Source organism: Myiozetetes cayanensis, unplaced genomic scaffold (genome assembly GCF_022539395.1).
Source record: "Myiozetetes cayanensis isolate MyiCay16 unplaced genomic scaffold, myiCay2020 scf4, whole genome shotgun sequence".
NCBI classification, from domain to species: Eukaryota; Metazoa; Chordata; class Aves; order Passeriformes; family Tyrannidae; genus Myiozetetes; species Myiozetetes cayanensis.
Genome location: NW_026087631.1, coordinates 19,434,782 through 19,456,375, shown reverse-complemented (window position 1 = coordinate 19,456,375; position 21,594 = coordinate 19,434,782).

Below are 21,594 nucleotides of genomic sequence, written 5' to 3'. Positions count from 1 at the left end.
GAAATGCCATGAAAAACAGTAGCCTTTGAACTTCAAAATGGCATTTATGTGAGCTTTTCTCAGTCATTACTTTTCTACCTCTTCTGGTCATACTTGTTCTAGCACTTTAAGGAAAGGTTCTGTCCTTTCCTAGAGTTCACAAACATTTTTCTTTTCTAATGCTTTATCATTGTCCTGTGTCTTGGGCTAGTTGGAACTCTGAGATAATACTCTGTATTGAAGTATATAAGGCTACCTTCGGCTTGAGAGAATTTATGAGATTTTTAATTTTATGGCCTGGGAATACTGCAACTTTGCAGATTAAATTTGTACTAGGAATTGTAACTTGCTAAAAGAAATATTTTAGAGAGAGGAATCATTATTGCCGCCTCCCAATACTTAAAGGTATGGGAGAGCGAAGAGAGTCTTGCACAAGGGCACATAGTCATAGAAAAAGGGGGAATGGCTTTAAATTGAAAGAGAGTAGCTTCAGATCAGATATTAGGAAGAAATTTTTCACTGAGAGGGTAGTGAGGCACTGGAACATGTTCCCCAGGGAAGTTGTGGGTGCCCCACCCTTGGAAGTGTTCAAGGCCAGGTGGGGCTTTGAGCAACTTGGTTAAGTGGAAGGTGTCCCTGCCCTTAGAAGGTGTCCTTGCCCTTGGCAGAGGTGATTGGAACGAGATGATCTTTGAGGTCCCTTCCAACCTAAACCGTTCTATGAATCTATGAATTTTGGGAGAGAGCAATCTCGGAATCTCCTGACATCCTGAACCTGTACGGAAAAAATTCAGAGACTTGCACTCTCCTTGAAAGGTTTGCAGCTGTCACATTGGATGTACTAGTGAGAAATTGGTTTGGTCAGATCACAGAGAAATTTCGAAGTAATCAATCTGTGTAAGCTTTCTCCTTAAAGGCCAACTTTTAAACTTTTTTGATTTCTATTTTATTTAAAAGTACAAAGCAGACTTAATTACCTTACCTTGGAGGCAAATTCTCTGTTTATTTTATTCCTAGTTGAATGGGTTGACAGGTGAATATACTAAATTATATTCTTTTTCTGAGGAAATGTTCTTAAAACATGTGAAGACCTCTCTTTAAGTATAATTTATTCTAAATGGAAAATATAAACAAATTGACATTTCGAGATTATTTTTGTGAGTGCAAGTTTCTGAGTAATAATGCTGTGACAGACCTGCTATAAACAGAAATATAACTGTCTCTTTCCATGCAGAATTTCCAGTGGCATTTTCAACAGATACACTAAAATTATTTCAGGGTGTGTTTTGTATAATTGGTAGCTTTTAGGGATGGATATCAGATGATGACATGTCATCTTTTTAATATCTGTGATGTTCTTCGGCAGAAGATGGTTCATTCCATCTGCAGGGTGTGAACTATGATCTAATACTTTTCCTTCAACTCTGGTGCAAAAGTCATAGAATCAGAGAATCAGAGAATCAGATGGGTTGGAAAGAACCTCTGAGATCAAGTCCTACCCTTGATCCACTACCACCACAGTTACTAGACTGTGGCGCTGAGTGCCACATCCAGTCTCTTCCTAAATACCTCCAGGTATTTAGGAACCTCCACCACCTCCCTGGGCAGCCCATTCCAATGCCTGATTACCCTCTCTGTAAAGAATTTCTTCCTAACATCCAACCTAAATGTCCCCTGGCAGAGCTTGAGACCATGCCCTCTTGTCTTACTGATAGTTGCCTGGGAAAAGAGACCAACCCCTACCTGGCTACAACCTTCTTTCAGGTAGTTGTAGAGAGTGATGAAGTCATCCCTGAGCCTCCTCTTCTCTAGGCTAAACAACCCCAGCTCCCTCAGCTTGTCCTCACAGGACTTGTGCACCAACCTCGTTGCTCTTCTCTGGACCCACTCCAACATCTCAATGTCTTTCCTGAACTGAGGGGCCCAGAACTGGACACAGCACTCCAGGTGTGGCCTCACCAGTGCTGAGTACAGGGGAAGGATCACTTCCCTGCTCCTGCTGGCCACACTGTTCCTGATCCAGGCCAGGATGCCATTGGCCTTCTTGGCCACCTGGGCACACTGCTGGCTCATGTTCAGCTTCCTGTCAATCAGCACCCCCAGGTCCCTTTCTGCCTGGCTGCTCTCCAGCCACTCTGTGCCCAGCCTGTAGCGCTGCAGGGGTTGTTGTGGCCAAAGTGCAGGACCTGGCACTTGGCCTTGTTGAACTTCATTCCATTGGAATCAACCCAACTCTCCAGCCTATCCAGGTCCCTCTGCAGAGCCCTCCTGCCTTCCAGCAGGTCGACACTCTCCCCTAGTTTGGAGTCATCTTCAAATTTGCTAATGGTGGACTCAATCCCCTCATCTAAATCATCGATAAAGATGTTAAACAGGACTGGGCCCAGCACTGATCCCTGGGGGACACCACTGGTGACCGGCCGCCAGCTGGATGCAGCCCCGTTCACCAGCACTCTCTGGGCCCGGCCATCAGCCTTTTCTTAAACCAGCACAGAGTGCCCCTGTCCAAGCATTGAGCTGCAGCTCCCACAATATGCTGTGGGAGACAGTGTCAAAGGCTTTGCTGAAGTCCAGATAGACACATCCACAGCCTAGCATATGTTCTCAGTAACAGCAGACAACACTACAGTTATCTGTGGTCTCGTTCCTATTTCTGAGAAATTATTCTATAATGAACATCACTCAGTAGTATATATTTCACACTTCTGCTTTTTAATTTTTTAATAGTGTAATACAAATTTCCCTATGGCAGCATGCTTTGGTTAAGTTTTTTTTTTTAACTTTCATCTATTGCTATCAGATTTTTCTGTCTTTCATGACTGTGAAATGCAAAGTATTAAAAGATATGAGTATCTATAATCACATGAATCTTAGCAGCATTCCCAATTGCCATTGGGTTTTTTTTGCTAGTGAGCAGAAATATAAGAATTCATGTCGGGCTTTAATAGCTTGACATGAAAGAAAACAAATGAAGATACAAGAAAAATCTGTTCAACCTCTTTTCTCTACAAACCATTCACATCTTTTTTCCTTTTTCTTTGTAGGGAGATGGTTCTCCTCACCACTTTCCTCTCAGTTCTTAAGGGCTGGGATGCTGCCCTCCTTAAGTATCTTATTGCCACCGAATTTTCCATTTCTGATATTTCCAGTGTTTTACTGCCTGTGAATTTCTCTCAGTAACTGTCAGTCCTTCTTTTCCATTAAATCTATTTCCAAACTATCTTAGGGAGTGGTTGCACCTCTCCTGTTTTCCAACCCTTTTAGTGTACCCAGCCTGACTTGATTTTCAAACTGTCTCTTTGTGGTGGTGCATCCCCCCGCTGCCTCCTTGAGCTGCACTATGATTTCAGAAATGCTCAGTGGGCCTCTACTTTGACGCAGAAAATTACTGTGACTAAAGCCAACTGTCTTGTTGTTGACCACCATAAACAGTGGTCCTAAGTGAGACCCTTTGAACTTTCCTGTACTACAGTGCTTATGACAAGAAATCTCCCTCTGGGTAGGCACCTCAGAGCAAGCACCACAGTCAGAGGAGGCCACCAAACACTGATGCCCCCACTCCTTGAGGCTCAACCTTTCACATGTTGAGAAGGTGCAAAGGCATCCCATGTGAGCACTGAACTTGAGGGGATTTTTCACAGGTATATACCTTGTAACTCCTTTAGGTCTGTATGCAGGCAAGTGTGAATATGCTATATCAAATGTACTATGAATGTTGCTCTCTTAAATTCTCAAGTATGTTAGATTTGTAAGGAAGTTAGACCTGTAAGTGAGTTATTGTTGTGCTTGTAGTAAATTCAATGGAATCATTTGTTAAATTATTTAAATTAGGCTGTCTCTTGAGTACTTTTAAGTGCTGTTAAAACCTTTAGGCCTAAACTGTTGGTCAAGTCCAGGGCTCAGTTTGGCAGGGGGGTCCTCTCTGAACCCTGTAACTAAATGGGAGTCTCCCTTATTCCTTTTAATCCTTACCCTTTCCCATCCTTACCCCTTTCCTGTCCACACCCTCTATGTATGTAATTTTAGGTTGATTCCATTTTTAGATTGATTGCTTTAGATTTTAGTCTGATTTTTCTCTGTGTGCTTAACTGTCTAGTAAATAGTAGAGTGAACTTTGCCAATGAACTCTGTCACGCTTTCACTTTTATATTGAACCTGCTTTTACTGATGCCTTTGCCAGTGATTCCTTGAGCTGCCTAATACACTCACTTGTGACACTCCTTTAACAGAGCCATTAATCAAAATATATTTATTTCTTTAAATTCTCTGGTCCCTCTGACTCACATTGCTACACGTAGCAACATGTTCAAAGTCACAGAGATGCATAGAAATATCTTTGGCAAATAGGCATCAGGTGTGGGGACACTACCTGTGTAACAGAATCGCAAACTGGGTCAAGTTGGAAGGGACCACAGTGGGTCATCTGGTCCAACCTCCCTGCTCAGGCAGGGTCATCCCAGAGCACATGGCACAGGATTGTGTCCAGATGGTTCTTGAATATCTCCAGTGAGGGAGACTCCACAGCATCTCAGTGTCAAACTGAAGGAATTAACAGCTCATAACTTGTGCAAAAATGTTGACCTCCCCTACCTATTTTTGGGTGCAGTGTTGCCTGCTGTGTATCAAACAGGCTCTTTATAATCTGTGAGTCGTAGGTTTGAATTCTTCCGTAGCTATCATGTTGAATGAAGCAGATTAAACACTTTAGAGTCCTGATTATGGAATTAGAATGAGTGTCAAGATGAAACTTAGAAATGTTGATATCCACTCTTTATAGAAATAATTGGTTGTTTTTTTCTTATGATACTTCATTACTTTCATGCTTAAGTCAGTGTGCACTCGTTCCCCCTCACATGTCCCTGCCCCAGGCAGTCCTACAAACTCCATGAAATCGTTAGTAGTGACAACATAAGCTCAGTTTTCAAAATGAAGCTAATAAGTGAAGTTCACAATAGTAAACATATGCTTAGCAGTTACTGATTATACAAGTAGTAAAACAGGGTCTTTAGTGAACAGCTGTTTCTTGATTTATATGTGCTTAATACATGAGTTTGTAAACAACTGCGTTACTCTATTTCCCAAAGAAGGTCCTAAATTACAAAAATATGTGTGCAAACAGTTCCCTTCTTCTCCTGTGAAAGCCTGATGCTCAGGATCTATGAAAATGACATTACAAATCGCCAGGAATTTATACTGAAGTTGTTAAGGAACATTCATTGCTAGAGGGATGAAGTTTCAACACAGAGCTTAATAGAGAAGCAAGTGCTCTGTTAGGAGCACAGTGTGGGGTAGGTTTAAGTCAAAATCATGTTTTCTCTCTCACAGGTGGCTATACACACAGTACAACCAATATGCGAATCCACACCTGTAGTTAATTCAATTTTGGTCAAGGACTTAAAAGACCCAAACATGCTGTGTTTTGATTGTAAACATTAAGAATTCTGAGAAATGTTATGCGAAAGTAATGACGTTGAACAGAGACGTCATTTGCTACAATATACCTGCAAAGTGAAAGTACAGTTGAAGTTTCTCACTAGGCAGAGACACAACAATATAGGTCCAGGCAAATCCTTATTTCTAAAGGCAGTCATTATCCCTTTTAAGTTGTCATCCAATAGATGTTTAACTTGTGAACAATGAACTACGTGAGCTTAAGGTCATAGGAACAAGTGTTTGAATGCAAATGTGAGGATTTGTTCATATTTGTTGCAGAAGTAATTTGGCAATTTGTGCTTAAAGAGAATGTACAGCTTGCATGGACACAATTGTACATATTTTTTTGGAAGACAGAAAGCCAATCATATTGGTAGCAAGAAAATGCAGTCCACATGTACATAATACATTAGGAATGGGATATCCAAATCTTCAGGTCTGGTTTTGGAATCTAAGGCAGTAGTTGTATATAGAAATAATTTAATTTCCAACCAAGTCACCAAAGCTTCTTTTGTTGGGTGTGTAGAGACTGTCCCAGAGAAAATGTGAGGGGATCACAGAACACCCAGAAAGAGAGTTGATTTAGCATGAAAGAGAATGAGTTTAGGAAAGAAATATCTGTAAATGCTGGTATGACTTTTCTTTTTCAGATAAAGTATGTCACAAACAGGAATAGGTTTCTGTGCAGGAAACAGCTCTTCCGTAAAAGGGGCCAGGGAACAGAGGGTGTTAGGCCAAGGCAGGGGCAGAGCAAGCAAAACAAGTACAGTGGCTACTGATTTCCTTCCTCTGTCATGCCACAGCATAATTTATTGCAGAGCTACAGAGTTGCAGTTGCTCTAGCTTTCAACACAGTTATCCCATCTGATTGCAGAAGGAGTTATGTGTGCGCTCATCCTAACAGATCAAAAGGTAACACCTATGGAAAAACAAATTTAGGCAGTTGAATATATTTGTTAGCAAAATAATTTTTCTGGAGATATTACCAGAAAAAAAGGAAGTTCTCTTCTGAAGGAAATTGTTCAAGGAAAGGTTGGCATGAAGCTATTGAGTGCTTTGACCATTGGAAGTTACAGTTTTGTACCTCCAGTTAGGTAATGCTCATGAAGCAAGAAGCTCTATGATGTGGAAAACCAAAATTTACTCCTACAGATTTTACAAGCACTGCCAACAGATGCAGAAAAAGCCCTCTGTGCACGTTTTGGTCTCACACTCAGAGGAAACATACACAAGGTCTCAGAAAAGTGGAGGTGTCACACCTGCCTGGCAGGAGCCAGCAGACAGAGAGAGAAAGGATGTGGCTGAGCAGCCCAGAAATAAAGAAAATCTGTAATCAAATATTTCTGAAGTGAAACATTTTCAAGTGAGGCTTCTTTGAAGCACTTTTTTTCTTGAGCCTTTAGGACCGTTAACTACTACAGGGTGCCTCAGACCTTGGGAGGCTTGTGCTTATTTGCAAAAGGTGTTTTTTGTGTGTCTCAGCTACAGCCTTTAATGGTGAGTAGACAGGAGCCAGCCTGGGAGAGGTCACTTGCTGGGGTGTTTGCAGCTCCAACGTGCTTGGAACCAGAAGAGACAGTAGCAATTTTCTACTTGGCACCTGTCCAGCAGATACTGCATTTTCTCAGCAAGATTTCCCTGCTAGGCAAAGCAACAAAGAAAGGCTTGCCATCACATTAACTGGTTAAGGTGAAGCTGCTATGATAAAAAGAAGGTCACTTTAATTAATGGGTTAGTGTGAGCCTCTAAATTGAAGTCATGATGGAGGGAATTAGAATAACCTTTGGGTGAACCTAGCTGGAGTTTAGTTGAGCTTCGCAATAAGAAATAGAAAGCGTGCATTGTCATGGACACAGATTAAAGAGTATCTTGGACGGGAGCACTGGGGAAGTGAAAGAAGGATTAAGAGACAACATAAATTATGTAGAAGAGATTTTTCTTAGCTCCCACTTCAACCTGAGCATTAAATTCGAGATGTTACTCAAGATGTCTCCAACAGATGTCCGTCTTCAAACAAAAACCTGAGAGTAGGCTGTTTAGTAAAATCTGAGGCTGTCTCTCAGCATGAGTGAGGATCATGGTTTAATCAACAAGCAGAGGTGTTCTCTGATAGCTCTGCCATAGCTCTCATGCCATTTTATATTGTAATTTAATAAAAAACAACAACAGAACCTCAAAAGCCGTGGCCTCATGAATAAAATATGGCAACAATGCACTGGAGATTGAACTTGTTTGGGAGATAAGAGTCTGGTTATCTCAGTTAGATAGGGTTTGGTTTTGTGTTTTTTAAAACTATGCTTCTGTCAAACATTAGTCTGTGGACCCTGAAGAGCACATATGCATGGCAATAAACACAGCTTCAGACTTTCAGTATCAGATGAAAGGTACAGATGGAAACAGAGGGCAGTAACTGCATTGGGATGTTTGCTGACAGCTGGTAATTGCAATAGCAGCCTGCTCTGAACATGCTGTAGAGTTGTTTATTCCTAACCCACTGCCTACATATCTTCTTTAAATACTGTGCAGGGGCACAGGCCCCATCCATTTCCTGGCACACCATATCAGGAGGGGCATCTGAGTCCTTTCTTCCTTGCCTGTTCTAGAGTTCTTCCTCCAGGAAAAGGGTTTTTTAAACAGATGTCAAATGCATAAAACCCATTAGCTGACCTTAATTCAGCCTTAAACATCTGTTAGATATTCTTCTCTCTCCTCTTCTTAGTCATTGTGGTTTCCCTCAACCATTAAGAAAAAAGGCTCAAGACAGCAAGATTACATTTATTACTAACCCTTCCTTGCAAGGGCAAAGTTAACCACCAGTATTGTTAATCTAGAAAACGTTGATAAAAATCAAGCTTTTGGACTTCTTGCTGCCTATTTTTGCAAGACTGCTATGTTTACATTTTCTTTTCTCTGTGGGAAAGACACATTTATGTCTACATCACTAAGATCAGCAGTGCTGTTGAGGAATACATTTAGTGCAGGCAGCTCGATTTGCAGCCTGCAGTATGAGATGCTGGCTGAGCTCTGGGTGGCAGGAGCCCCATGAAAGAACCATGAGCTGCTGGTCCTTTGCGTAGAAATGGACACAAAGATCCAGTAGCACCAGCCAGGTGGATGGACAGTGGGAGACACAGCAGGAGCCAAAGACTTAGGGGTAAGAGTTGGACTGTGAGGGGATAAAAGCCCAAGGGTTTCTTTGTTTGGGGTGCCTCCTTGGAGGCCCCACCTTGAGCTGTTTGTGTGTTACTGGACCATGAATAAGTGGCTTTATGGAATGAGACATCTGAGCCTCTGCCATGGGAAATCTGTGGTCAAACCAGTAAGGAAACCTGGTCTAATTACGTAAGAATGTGTGGGGACCCATCGGGTCACTGGAGCCACCCGCTGCAAAGGGGCTTCAGCACCAGCAGTGAAAGTCTCTGGTGGTGACAGCCAGCAAGCCTCGTGAATGGTCAGACTGTTTTCTTAACTCTTATGTGTTTTTTGTTGTGAGTTGTGCTGCACAGTTTTCATAGCAGAGCAACAAAGTCGGAAATAAAATGTGTCCCAATTACATTGCTGTGAAGGGAAAGCCTAAGGTTCCAAATAGCTGTTCAAAACTATTTTTTTCATTTATATTTGAATAGGAATTATTCTTATGCCAGTTCGGGGTTTTTAATGTTGTTTATTTTTTCATGTGGGTCTTTATATTTCAGCAGAGGGCACTGTGACCTTACTTAGAATTCAGTCCGTTAATTGGGTCACTTGAGAAGGGAAAAATATTGTTCTGTTTTTTAGCATCAGTCCTTAAATCACAGGGCTATACATGGAGGATTTACTTATTCTCCATTTTAGTCACTGCCTCATCATCATGACTAAAAGAGTGAAAGCAAGTGAGAAAAATAAAATAATGTCCTTACTTTTCTGTAGGGAAGAATTAGCTAAATAAGGGCCTGAACTTATTTCCTCTGGGGTACCATAATCTCCCACAGTATAAAAATGTACTGAGTAGACATTTTAACAGTACAACGTAGGCATTTTAAGAAGGAATTTACAACAGCTGCTATATCAGAGGATAACATAAAAAACCACTTCAAAACTCCCAGATCTTACTGATGTCTTCAAGTCACTGAAACATAACCTGCTATTCTGTGCATTAACACTGAGGCAAAACCACCAAACCCACCTCCACTGCAGCTACACCTGGGGAGGCCAGGGCAGATCATAAGACCGACATCCCCACTTCCCTGCAGAAGCTGATCCAATGCTGTGATCCTCAGCCAGCCCCTGCCTTTGTTTTGGGCCTAGCTCTTGCATTTCCACACCAGCATATGGGCTTCTGAGGCTTGTTCTCAGCTGCTGAGTGAGTAGGACTCAGCCCTAGGAATTTGCTGAAAGAAAGAGGGTGTCTGCCACTTGTCACCCCACCAGGCCAGGATGCCTGGTGTTACCGCAGCTTGCTCCAACTGCAGAAATTTTGATGATGAGTATCTCACAAACCACAGTGGGGAGGCACAGGAATGAGGGCAGAGATGGCACAAGGTGTTGCCCAGTGGTGTGATGTGGTCATCAGCATTGCCCACTGCAAACCCAGCAGTTACCTTTGTTCTCACCAAAAGAAAAACTTGAACTCAATAATCTCAGAAATCTTTTCCAACCCAGTTAATTCTGTGATTCTGTGAACTACCACATCTCCAGCATCTCCGAGCTGTCCCTGCTCTGCCGAGTGCTGTGAGCTGAACAGCACGTGTGTGAGCAGGAAGCAAAGATGTTGCTATCAGTTGCACTTTTACTGATCGATTCATTCAGCTGCCACACAGAAAATGCCAATAAAAGTGTAACAATAAAGAGAGATCTTTCATATGAGACAGTTTAGATAGCTGATAATATTGCCTATAAGATAAATCAGTCATTCTTTCAAGTGCGTGTGTGTATATTCATGAAAAGATGAGGTCAGGATAAAGTAAAGAAATTAATATCAGCTAGTAACCCCATTCTTTGAATTTTCTCCATTGAGTTGCTTATATTCACTTACGTGCATTTTATGCTATTTTATTCAAAAATGGTATTCTTATTTCTCACAGATCATACATGACTTGGCAGGAATGCTTTGAGCTCTTCAGCTAGGAAAGCTTATTCAACATCTGTCCATTTGGTTTTGATGCTAGCATATGTCTGAACAAAAATGACTTGGTTTTTAAGAATGACGATCTTCTTTCACTTTCTCTCTGGGACCAAATATGATGTTTTTGCAAAACAGAATCATGAGGACCCTGTGCTTTAGACTTCAGGATACTACAGGTGCTGTGGTATTAGACACCTACTATTTTCTGTAACTTGTGATCCACTCCATGTAGTTGCCCTGCTGGTATTGGTTCTGATCCATTATATAATGCTTGTATAAAAAGACTCTGGGAACATGTGATTTACAGGCATCTGATGCCAATACTGAAAACAGGTAATACACAAAGGGGATTTGACGTGGACGATGTGGTAGAGTCTTGCTATGCAGGAGTCAAGTGTCTTGAAAGTTATTTCTAGCCCTGTGGGTATGCAGTATACCTGGCAAACACAGTAGCTATGCATTGTTTGTGGCCAGAAGTTTATGACATACTTGCCCACCACCTTCCTGACAGGCGGTCCTAACAAGCAGCTGTCAGCAGGATCCTTCTAATGAGACAAATATTTCTTCAAAATGTATTAAATGATAGAGCTACCTGCTTGTAGAAGCTATAGGCCACACAATAGTGACCTCTAGCAGTGACCAGCACCCACAGGAAAAGCTGCAGCAGTTCAATTTGTGTGACATTTTCTATGTCTTTGAGACTGGAGTAAACATGACATGTGAAGCTAACAGGATCCTCAGTGACAATGTTATTTTCAGTCAAAAACAATGCCTGTTTTTTCAGTTCTGGTTTTCATTTGGCACGTTACAACCCTTACTGCTTTCAGAAGATTGATGGGTTTTACTGTGTGACTCTACTGCCCTCCAGAAATGACCTCTGTGACCATTCTAGCTTGGGTGGCCAAACCAAGCAATTTAAAAAATATAGTGACCCCAGTTTGTGATTGTAAATGATGCAATTCCCATTGTGTTTAAAAGCCTCTCTCTTGTGTCTTGTTGTGAGTATGTAGGTAGTGCAGGTTCCTAAGAAAGCAGTGTCACCACTGTAAATTGACACAATATAGATGCCACTTACTCTTGATTCTTTTTGTCTTGTGAAATACACAAAGAAATCCTACCTTCTATACTGCCTTTTACTTGTCACTCCTAGGCTTGCATAAAATGGGAAGCATGGAAAATAAGATTGGATATTTAACTTCTTAAGAAATTTTTAAGTGATTTAACATTGTGGTGCCCAGGAAGAGCAGAAGCAGGAAAAGAGGCACATTGTGCATCTATACTGGCTTGAAAAGGAAGAGGAGATGACACAGTGATGAGAATAAACTATGGCATGACTGCTGTAAACCCTTCTCTTGATGTGAAGATGGAATTTATGTAGCCATGTTGTCATATTTATCTATGGATTTAAAAAAATAATATTTGATTGAGTTCTAATAATTTGTAGCAAATCCATTGCAACAGAAGTGAGTTAGAACTCTAGTTTGCCAGATTAAATAGCATTTCAGTTATGTAAGATCATCCCCTTGTATTTCTTGTGAGTAAAATTGCAAATTGCCCCCATGAAAGCTCAGCTGTGCCCTGTCAGGCTTCAGCAGATAGCAGAAAAAAAAATAGTTTGGTGTAATGGCATTTCACAGGGGTGTGTCTTAGGTGAAGAGCTGATCTGAGAGTGGGACAATAGTGAAGATAAGAAGCTGTGATGCAGAGCAGGTACTGGAGGCATGAGAAACACCTGTGCAAGTTTGGGTGGCCCCATTGGCTGCAGGAGCTGCAGGAGATGGGGAAACAGAGCACTGCTTTCTGTAGCCATGGATAACCATGGTTGGCATGGAATTGGCTCTCCCAGGGCCAGATCAGGATGTTCAGGTGTCCCCATGGCAGGAATACCCCATGTCCAAGTGGATTTCCATGAGATCCACTCTCAGCCATACGCTTGCTGCACAATTCTGCTGTGGCCATTGGTAGATAAAGAAGATCCTGCAGGGCAGAAGAGAAGGCAAGGAGACTATGTAAGGATGGGGGGATGTCAGGAAAAAGAAATATGATCTAGTTCATCATTTGTTCTCCCATCCACTCCTTTTCTCTGTCCACTCTCTTAATTTCCTTACATACTCTTCCTTTCAGGGGCAGCCTTTCACCAGTGTCCATATCAGTTGCACTAATCATACTGATGACTCTGGCTATACTAATTCATTTAAGTCATCAATTGTATTTGATGCTTTCCTTGCAAAATGATTTAAGTGGCTGCTTTCAGGGCCTGATATTCTTCCCTTTACAAATATTGCAGACTGTGAGCATGGCTAGGTTTTGATTAAAAAGTGATACAAGGGTGTTATTAGATTGTAATTATTAATTTTGTAATCACTTTTGAGTAACTTAGATCTGATAGCTGAGAAGATTTCTTACCTCACACTTAACATTGGCTGTGGTATCTCATTTATCCACCAGTTCTTGCTTATTTTATTCTGGCCTCCTCCTTCTCCCAATCTTTCATACAGTTCTGCAGATTTTTGGTTAGCCCACTCAGCAGTATTTTTTGTAACAGATTTTTGCAACATTTGCTGCTGTGTACACATACTGAGTCTAGTTATTAGAAACTCTCTGGATGACAACACATACATTTCACTGTAATAAAAAAGGGAGGTAGCTGAAAATTGCATACCTGTTTTGTTAATGCTGAGGTGCTAGTAAATATTTTCAGGCCCTGGATTTTGTGATTCAATATGACTTGATTCTCTAAGAAGATGTTTGCTTCTTTCAGTCTATGCTGGTTACAAGGCAGTCAGCCTTCTTGAAAATTTGTTGGGTATGGATACTGGTTAAAGAGAAGAGTCACCTCTGAGATGAGGCTTGGAAACTTTGACCTGAAAAGGGTGGCATGATAAGGAGAGTAAAATCTTGAGTCAGCCCAACAGCAGCTGCTTATAGAAGTATGTCATTCAAACCCACTAGTTTACAATCTAAGCACATGTTTAGCCCAGCAGGCAACTGTATTATAAACACTCTCAAGCACAGTTTAGAGCCAAGAGCAGCAGAATATGTTTACCTCAAGACCTAGCTTTGTTACCCTGCAATGCTGATGGCCTGAAGATCACCGGGCATGTTCACAGAGAATCACAGAATTATAGAATATCTCAAATTGGAAGGGACCCATAAGGTTCCTTGAGTTCAACTCCATGATCTTCGGGGGACAACTTAACACTAATCCATGTGACTCAAGGCATCCAGATGTTCCTTGAACTCTGACAAAGGATCTGACAAAGTGATCGCCTTTTGAAGAAGCCTGTCTGTGGGAAAGACATCCATTTTGACACGGCCTGCTTCATAACAATTTTATTTCTCAATTAGGTGTTCTTGCTTTGCAATTACTGCAGCAAGAGCTTGAATGGTTACTTTTATCAGGAGAGAAATGTAGCTATACAGTACAAATATTTTAAAACATGTTACTTTCTGCAGGCAAGTTCAGATACTGAGATACAATCCATAAGAAAGTACAAGTGGATAGATATTTAAAGATGCAAATACTCACAGGATCCTTGTGTTAACTTTGGCACTGGGTGCTCACATGCAGCATATAACATAGGTACTCTTTAAGGCCTTTATCTGCTCAATTTGAAGAATCATTGGATTCATTAAATTATATCCCTTACATTAAATTGTATCCCTTACATTATGTCCTTTGTTGGTGCAGAAGGTTTTTCTCTGTTTAGCTCAATTCTCATTTATCACATAGACTGTGGATGAGAAAACTTCCTTTCCTGAAAATAACCTTTTCTGTCACATAGCTCTGCATCAAGTGAATAAATCTTGAGTGGAGATTTTGGGGAAAAAATGTCTTGAAGCAAGATTTATTTTTTCATCAAATATCTTCTAGCTAGTCAAGTTAACCATGCATATCACTATTCAACTGCCTTTCTTTATGTTGGACTTCCTAAGTAACAGAATTTTTCCTGTGCTTTATTTCTGGGGAATTTATGGAACAAATAATTTATCCTTTTTTCCTCTTTGTTTTGATTCTTGTCTCTGTAGCATTATCTGTGATTTTTGTTGTTCTCCATTTCTCCTTGTTTAGCTAAAGTGACATAGACACAAAGTAAACTTACACAGAAATGTGTATTCTATGCCTCAAATTGACCTACTAACAAGAGTACTGGGTTGCAGATTATGCAGGTATTTGTGATAAATAAGTCTTGCAAAGGAGCAATATCAGCAACCATCAAGTGCTAGCATTCTAATCAGCTAATCTAACCTAACTAGCTGCAGAATTGAAACCACTGCTCTGATATTTGAATAAGAAAAGGGGAATTATGAGTCTCAAGACTGAAGGGTTTAAAGGCTGGCTGCCCTTTGTTCTTCACAGATTACCATGGATGACAGAGGCAGATAACCCTGTGTATTTTAACAGCAGCAACTCAACAACCATACCCTTTTCCTTCCAATGCAGGTGTTATTTTGCTGCTTGGCTCCTTGAATGCTCATACCTGCAACACCACTGCTGGTTTATGCTCACAGCTCTGTACCCTTTCACCCAGGCTGTGGGAACAGTGTTCCCCAGGACTTCCAGTGCAGTATTTTACCGATGTTGTTGTCACACTGCTGTTGATATGCTGCTGGTCTCATGGCCTTGCCCATGGCCAGCCCTGTGCTGTTATTACTGAAGGTTCTCCTAGGAAACAGTTGCTGATGGGATGAGGTTCATTCCCCTCTTTCCCTATCCTGCAGCTCCAGCTCTGGCTTTCATTTAGAAACCCATTAATACGCCAGCAGAAAGCTCAACAGTGGGCCAGGCATGCAGTTTCTGCCCACACCAGAGCGTACAACAGAAATCAAAATATTGTCCCACAATAGGTTCTTTTTTTTTTCAGATTTCTTTTGCTGAATGTATGGCTCCACTGTTGATCAAAAAAATTATTGTTTCATTCCCTGGTTTTACTGGAGCTAGGGGATCTGCTGAGGATTCCCTGATATTTTTACTTTCAGACCCCCAAATCACTACTTTTCCTCTTCTTTCACCTTCTTTTGTATCACTCTTTTCAATATAGCCTGCACATCCCCCCAGTTAGGATTATGAGTCAGCAAACAGTTTCCTGATACATTCCTTCAGGGTTCCCTCAGTAAGAACCAACAGATCATTTCCAGTTCAACAAATCTGAAGTAGCGAAAGGGACATATGCAAAAACTGGTAGACCCTCTGTCCCCACTATTTGTCTTAAAAGCACTTGTATCACTGTCCAAGTATGTCCTCCAGCCCACAACAGGACTAAAATCCTCATTTCCCTTAAAGTCATAAGGTTTGTAGGTATGGACCTCTTATGTAGACCCAAACCTTGAGCATGTGGTATAATGTTCAGATACATAAAGGTTTCATACGCTCTTTATTTTGATCTATATCCTCTTTATCCCTCCCTCCCCTGATGTTATATGGGGTGGGAAGGAGGGAACTGACATTTACACGTGTTGCAGCTCATCCCCTCTGCAACATACAATCTCTTACCTTTTCTCCTTCTCCTCAGTACATGTCATCAGCATATCTCCTTCCAATGTTTCTGAATACCTGGATCTCTATACAATATCATGAAAACATCAACATAAACCAAACCTCATTCCATTTACCAAGTCAGTGACAAAACAACACCAATATATAAAAATACTAAACCAAAACAATGTGTTTTCTCCATTCTCCAATTTACAAGGTGGCCACCACTGGTTACAATGTGTATTAATTTTATCTTTAGTCATCAGATCTTCCCCAGACATATTCCAGTTCTTCAAAATAGAACCCAGAGGGCTACAGGGTAGAATTGTGGACTGGTTTGCCAATACCCATTATCCAAATTCTTTAACATTCCCAAATTCTTTAACATTCCGAAATTCTTTAACCTTAGGTCAGGATCTCCAACATATCACTTTAACCATACACTCCAGTTATTTCTGTGTATGAATTTTCCAAAATCTTTCTTCCTATGTTTTACCAATCACTGATCAGTTACAACAAAATGAAATTTGATACTCACCAGTCCAGGAATTCACCTCTCTTTTGCCCTTGATCAAATACCTCTGGAGTGTTGTACCTTTGAGTCACTCACCACCCTGATGCTGTAGAGGATTCAGTGAAGTCCCCAGTAAAACTGGTTGGTGCATGCTGGATTCCTAACTGATCCAGTTCTCCTTGGCTGTGGGCAGCAGGATGATCCAGGCAAGGCTTTGTGGCTGTCCCATCTGAGTCGCCAGAAGTGTTGTCCCAAAATAGGTTCTTTTGCCTTGTATGGAAGAGGCCAATTCTCACACAGTGTGGTATCTGATTCGTCCCCTCCCTCTGCCAGAAGTACCTTTTATCCAGTCAGAGCTGATTTCAGCACAGTTGCTGAGCTGGCTTTATTAGTTTCTTCCTTATCTTGGGGGTTCTGCTGAATGACCTTGTGGCCCCTAAATTCTGCATTCTTTGTATCCACTGTCAGTGATTCATCCTTTTTCCTAAGCTTTGTTAACCTCACCCTAGGTATGAGATCACTGAAGTATGTCAAGTCCTAAACCTTAACAAGGGAATTCTACCACAAAGTAATTTATCTTTTAAACACCTGGTCATCAAAAGCACCAACAGCCAGCAGGAACTTTAAGCAGGTCCTAATGAAAACCTGTTGTGTTAGTATTGGAAAGTGCTTTGAGGTACATCATTGGCTGCATAAGGGAGAAAGGATATCTCCATTTGGGGGATGCTCTTCTGAGGACACCACAGCACTTTTTCTCATTCCCTTCCCCCTCCTTTTTTTGCCTAATTTTCCTCTGTAAGTAGCTTTGATCACTGTAGTCATTAAATGTGGCCAACTACAGACCCTGCCAACATGTCTTTGTGCATGGAAATCTGTCTGAAGACATTTTGTATAGCAGCTTTCTCCCAGTGCTGTGAATTCTTGTGAAGAGTGTATTTGTGAGGAGTTTTACTTAAACTTCATAAGAATTTATAAATATGCTGTGTTTGCACTCCATGCTTAGCAGTTCTGAGCCTGGAAAAGAAATACAGATTTTTTGAAGCAAAATAAGGCACATTCGTTGGAAATATGTCACATTCAAACTTGTTATCTGATTAAATGACATACTGGGCTGTTGCCATCAATGGCTAGATTTAACAAGTTAGCTTTGTAGCAATGCTTTTGCTCTTTGTCCTATGAGGTACAGCTATCTTATCCACTACTATGTGTTCCTTTCTATCTGAGTGCTTCAGTGATAAAGGGTAATACTTTTAGTTGTACTAGTGAAACACTTTGCTATTCAATAATAAGAAGAGTAATTTTGTTTAAAGTTTGGTAGGCTAATATTTTTTTTTTTGGTTGGAGTATAGTAACCTATTTTTATATAAATGAAAATGTACACAAAGAAACATACATATATATATGTCTGACTATTCAGTCTTTTTTCCTCAAGTACAAGCATGCATACTAAAAATGTTGTAGTACTCCTACAGAAAGTCTTTGAAAATCTGGCACCTTGTGCAGACATTATTGAACTATCATTCTAGGTAATCTGAATATGTTTATATGGCAGAATACTTAAACTTTACAGCATACCACAGTCTTCTGGCACAGTATGATACTTGTTTTAGAAGCTAATAATATAGTTTGAGATCTTGGTCGAGGATAGAAGTGTAGCATACATCTGATAGTCTCCATTTGACCTAATCTGAAAGTAGACTTAAAATTTTACCTCAGGAAACACAGCAGGAGCATGTATTCAAAAAAGTAGTTTTTAAATAGCAAGAATTGCTACCTTGCACATGACTTTTAGAACATTTCATTTAATTAAAGTCATAAGGTTTGTAGGTATGGACCTCTTATGTTGACCCAAACCTTGAGTATGTGGTATAAGATTCAGATGCATAAAGTTTTCATGCATAAACACGAAATCAGAGTTATTTTAGCAGTCCAGTTCCTCCTTTAATAAGCTTTCTTTGGTTTGGCTTATTTTCCTCTCTTTTTGAAAACAATTTGACACCTTCTGGAAAGCTGCATGCACTATTTCACAATCAGCATCAACTGTCTTGTTCTAATTTTATTATACTGATAATTACAGCTGTATTCTATGCACAAAGAAGGTTTTGTGTTCCTGAAGAAAACTCATAGAAAGAAATCAGCTATAATGATGCAGCAGTAATAGTCTAGGTATGAAAGTAAGACAGCTTTTTTGGAGACTTTTGTATAATTTTGGGGGAGAGAGAACATAAATTATCAGTGACACAGCCCTCTTGGAAGTCAAGGAAGGTGAGAGCAAAAAGGTGGTTGCTATCTTTCAGGAAAGCTTTGGTTACCTAAAGAGGGCTTTCTTGTGAGATGCAGTCTCCAATAATGCCAGCCCTTCTTGAAGATTTCACCTCCTACATGCTGGTGGTAGGTTAGGACTGCTGCTTTGCTTGTCTCAGCCATGGAGAGTATTCTCCTTTTGCCACTGAACAGCAAACTGTAGAGTTTGAAAATGCTGTGATATCTTTCTGGAGGTCTGGACGTAAGAGTCTGTATGTGAGTGCCATTAAAAAACAATGTACCATCTGGCTGGCTCCTTAAATCTTGGTCCACACTCATCTCTGCTTGAAGGATATTCTGCATGTGTTGAAACAAGATGAGATGGGCTTTGAAAATGAATTTCTAATTTTAAAAGAATGGAAAAAAGTGAAATATCATGATTTCTTCATGTTAGTGAGGAACTGTATTTTCTACTAATTATATAGTTGGAAAAATTAAGTGTTTGAGCAATACAAAGGTATGGCTCTGTTCAGAAGTGACAACAGAATTTAACTTTCCAGAGTCAAAGGAGAACACACCCCAGATAGGCTTTTATGGCCAACACTAGCTATTTTGTTTTTGCTGTCTTAATATACACATTTTATTTGAAGAACTTAAAATTGCTTTATAAAGCAACACTACTCCCATGCTAGTGCTGGGAAAAAAAAATCCTTTCTAAAGCCACAAAATACAGAAGAAGTAGACTCCATAGTGTAGTTAGTCCTTGTGCATCTCTTCTCCAGTTGAAAGTATTGAGAATTTACAGAGGTTCTGTTACTGGGAAAAATATTAGCATAAGTGAAATTCAAAACTGCTTCGAGCAATTTCTGTGTTTTTTTTTTAATTATCAGAAAAAAAGTTATTATTCTCTTTATACAAGAGAAAATTCCCAATACAAAGTGAAGCACCCAATTTTTCTCACTATTCAAACAGCTCAAGACACCAAACATCTTCAATCACATTTTGAAAGTGGTTTGTACTATGAACTATCCACAAGACTACTATGTTTATCCTTTTTATTGACTAATTTATTACTTTGATTATTTTTTTTGCTTACTCTGATCATATCAAAATCAATTACTGTCCAGACAACCCCTGGTGACAGGGAAGGGGAGTTCATTATGATGTTGGGATATAAGGTACAAAGGATGGCTATTCATGTTGTATAAATGATTAGTTCGGATCCCTTAGTTTCGTGGGGAACAGGTTGTGCAATAAACACTTTTAGTGTTTCAATGCCTGAAATGCAGTTGAAGTGTATCGAGTGGTTTGATGCATGGATGACATTCTGTTCCCATATGGCAGTATGAATGTGTCACTGGACAAATGGTCTAGCTGCCATGAGATAAGGAAGAAGCCAAGTTCTCTGGCTGCAGAGGGTGGCTGGTGCCTTGCAGCAGTGAACCCCAGCTCTTCTCTGATCTTTCACACTCACCCGTGGCTCTGAGCGCAACCAGCCTTGGGCAAGGCTCCTAGGAAAACAGAGGGAACGCCTGTCGGCTGGTCTACACACGGATTTGGGGATGTGTTTATGTTGATTTAGAAAGGTTTGTAGCACTTTGGTTTGCATCAGTGAATTTATATTATCATCATGTGGCTTTCTAACACGATGGGTGATTGTTAAGATTCTCTGTTGGAAAATAAAATATGGAACATTGGCTAGCTAAAGAATTCCTCCTGCCTGCTGTTCTTCTGTTTGCCTAAGATTGCTGCAATTTTTTATGAAAAAGGACACACCTTTAAAGTAAATCCCAGCTGGAATATTTTCACTAACCTTAGAGAAAGGAAGGGACAGGGTGGCAGCCTGGAATTTTCACTGAAACTAATACAAGTGCAAGCACATGTGGAGGGAAAGGCAGATTAAGGCCATGTGAGGAAGAAGCACTCTGCATTTAATCCATCTATTAGTTTCTCCTGGGGGCATTGGAAAAAGACTCAAAAATGCATTTCTCTTTGCCCTATTTCTGTATTTTTGAATAAGGAGAACTTTTAGTCTAGAGCAAACGCCAAGGGTTTGTTGTTCAGAAAGCTAAGAAAATTGGCATGGCTTAAAGATGATCCATAAAGCATTCCCCAGTTGTCAGCCAGCAGGGTAGGTAAAACAACTGAAGACAAAGAATACAATGCTGCTTTTTAAAACCATAATAAAACCTTAATCTTTCAATACATCTGTTATGTGTTTTCTTCATATTATCGGAAAGAATTCAGAGTAAGTGAGAGAGCTCTTTCTCTCCAGGTGAAAATGAACTCTAGGCAGAGATTGTCCAATGGTACAATGAAGTGGCTTGACAACCTCAAGATAAAGATAAAGGGATGGGGAAAGGCATGTCAGTATTGATATGCTTTTCTTTGAACTTGAGAAATCAACCTGTCAAACTGGGACAATCCAAGTGCAAGAAACCTTCAGAAATCCCTCTCATTTTTCTGTCAACTACATCACCAACAACTTTGCAATCCCCAGGAAGACTAGGGAAGTTTTATAAAATTGTGTTAATATAACCAACAACAACACCACCACCTCCCCCCCCCCCTTTTTTTTTTTTTTTTTTTTTTGGTATTCATTCAAGATTAAACATGAGGATAATTCCCATTTAATTCTGAACCTCTCCAAACATAGTTGCAATTTTGGGTCTCAGCTCTCTGCTCAACCTCTTCTCCATAAAAGCCTGCCTAGCTACCGCTTTCTTTTAAAGCAGGGCCCATTCAGTTTTTGTCTCATCTTCAGTGTGGAGCTACAGTATCTCATTTAATTATTCAGCCCTGTTTTTCTCTGCATAGTTACATTGAGGAGGCAGCTAGAAATAA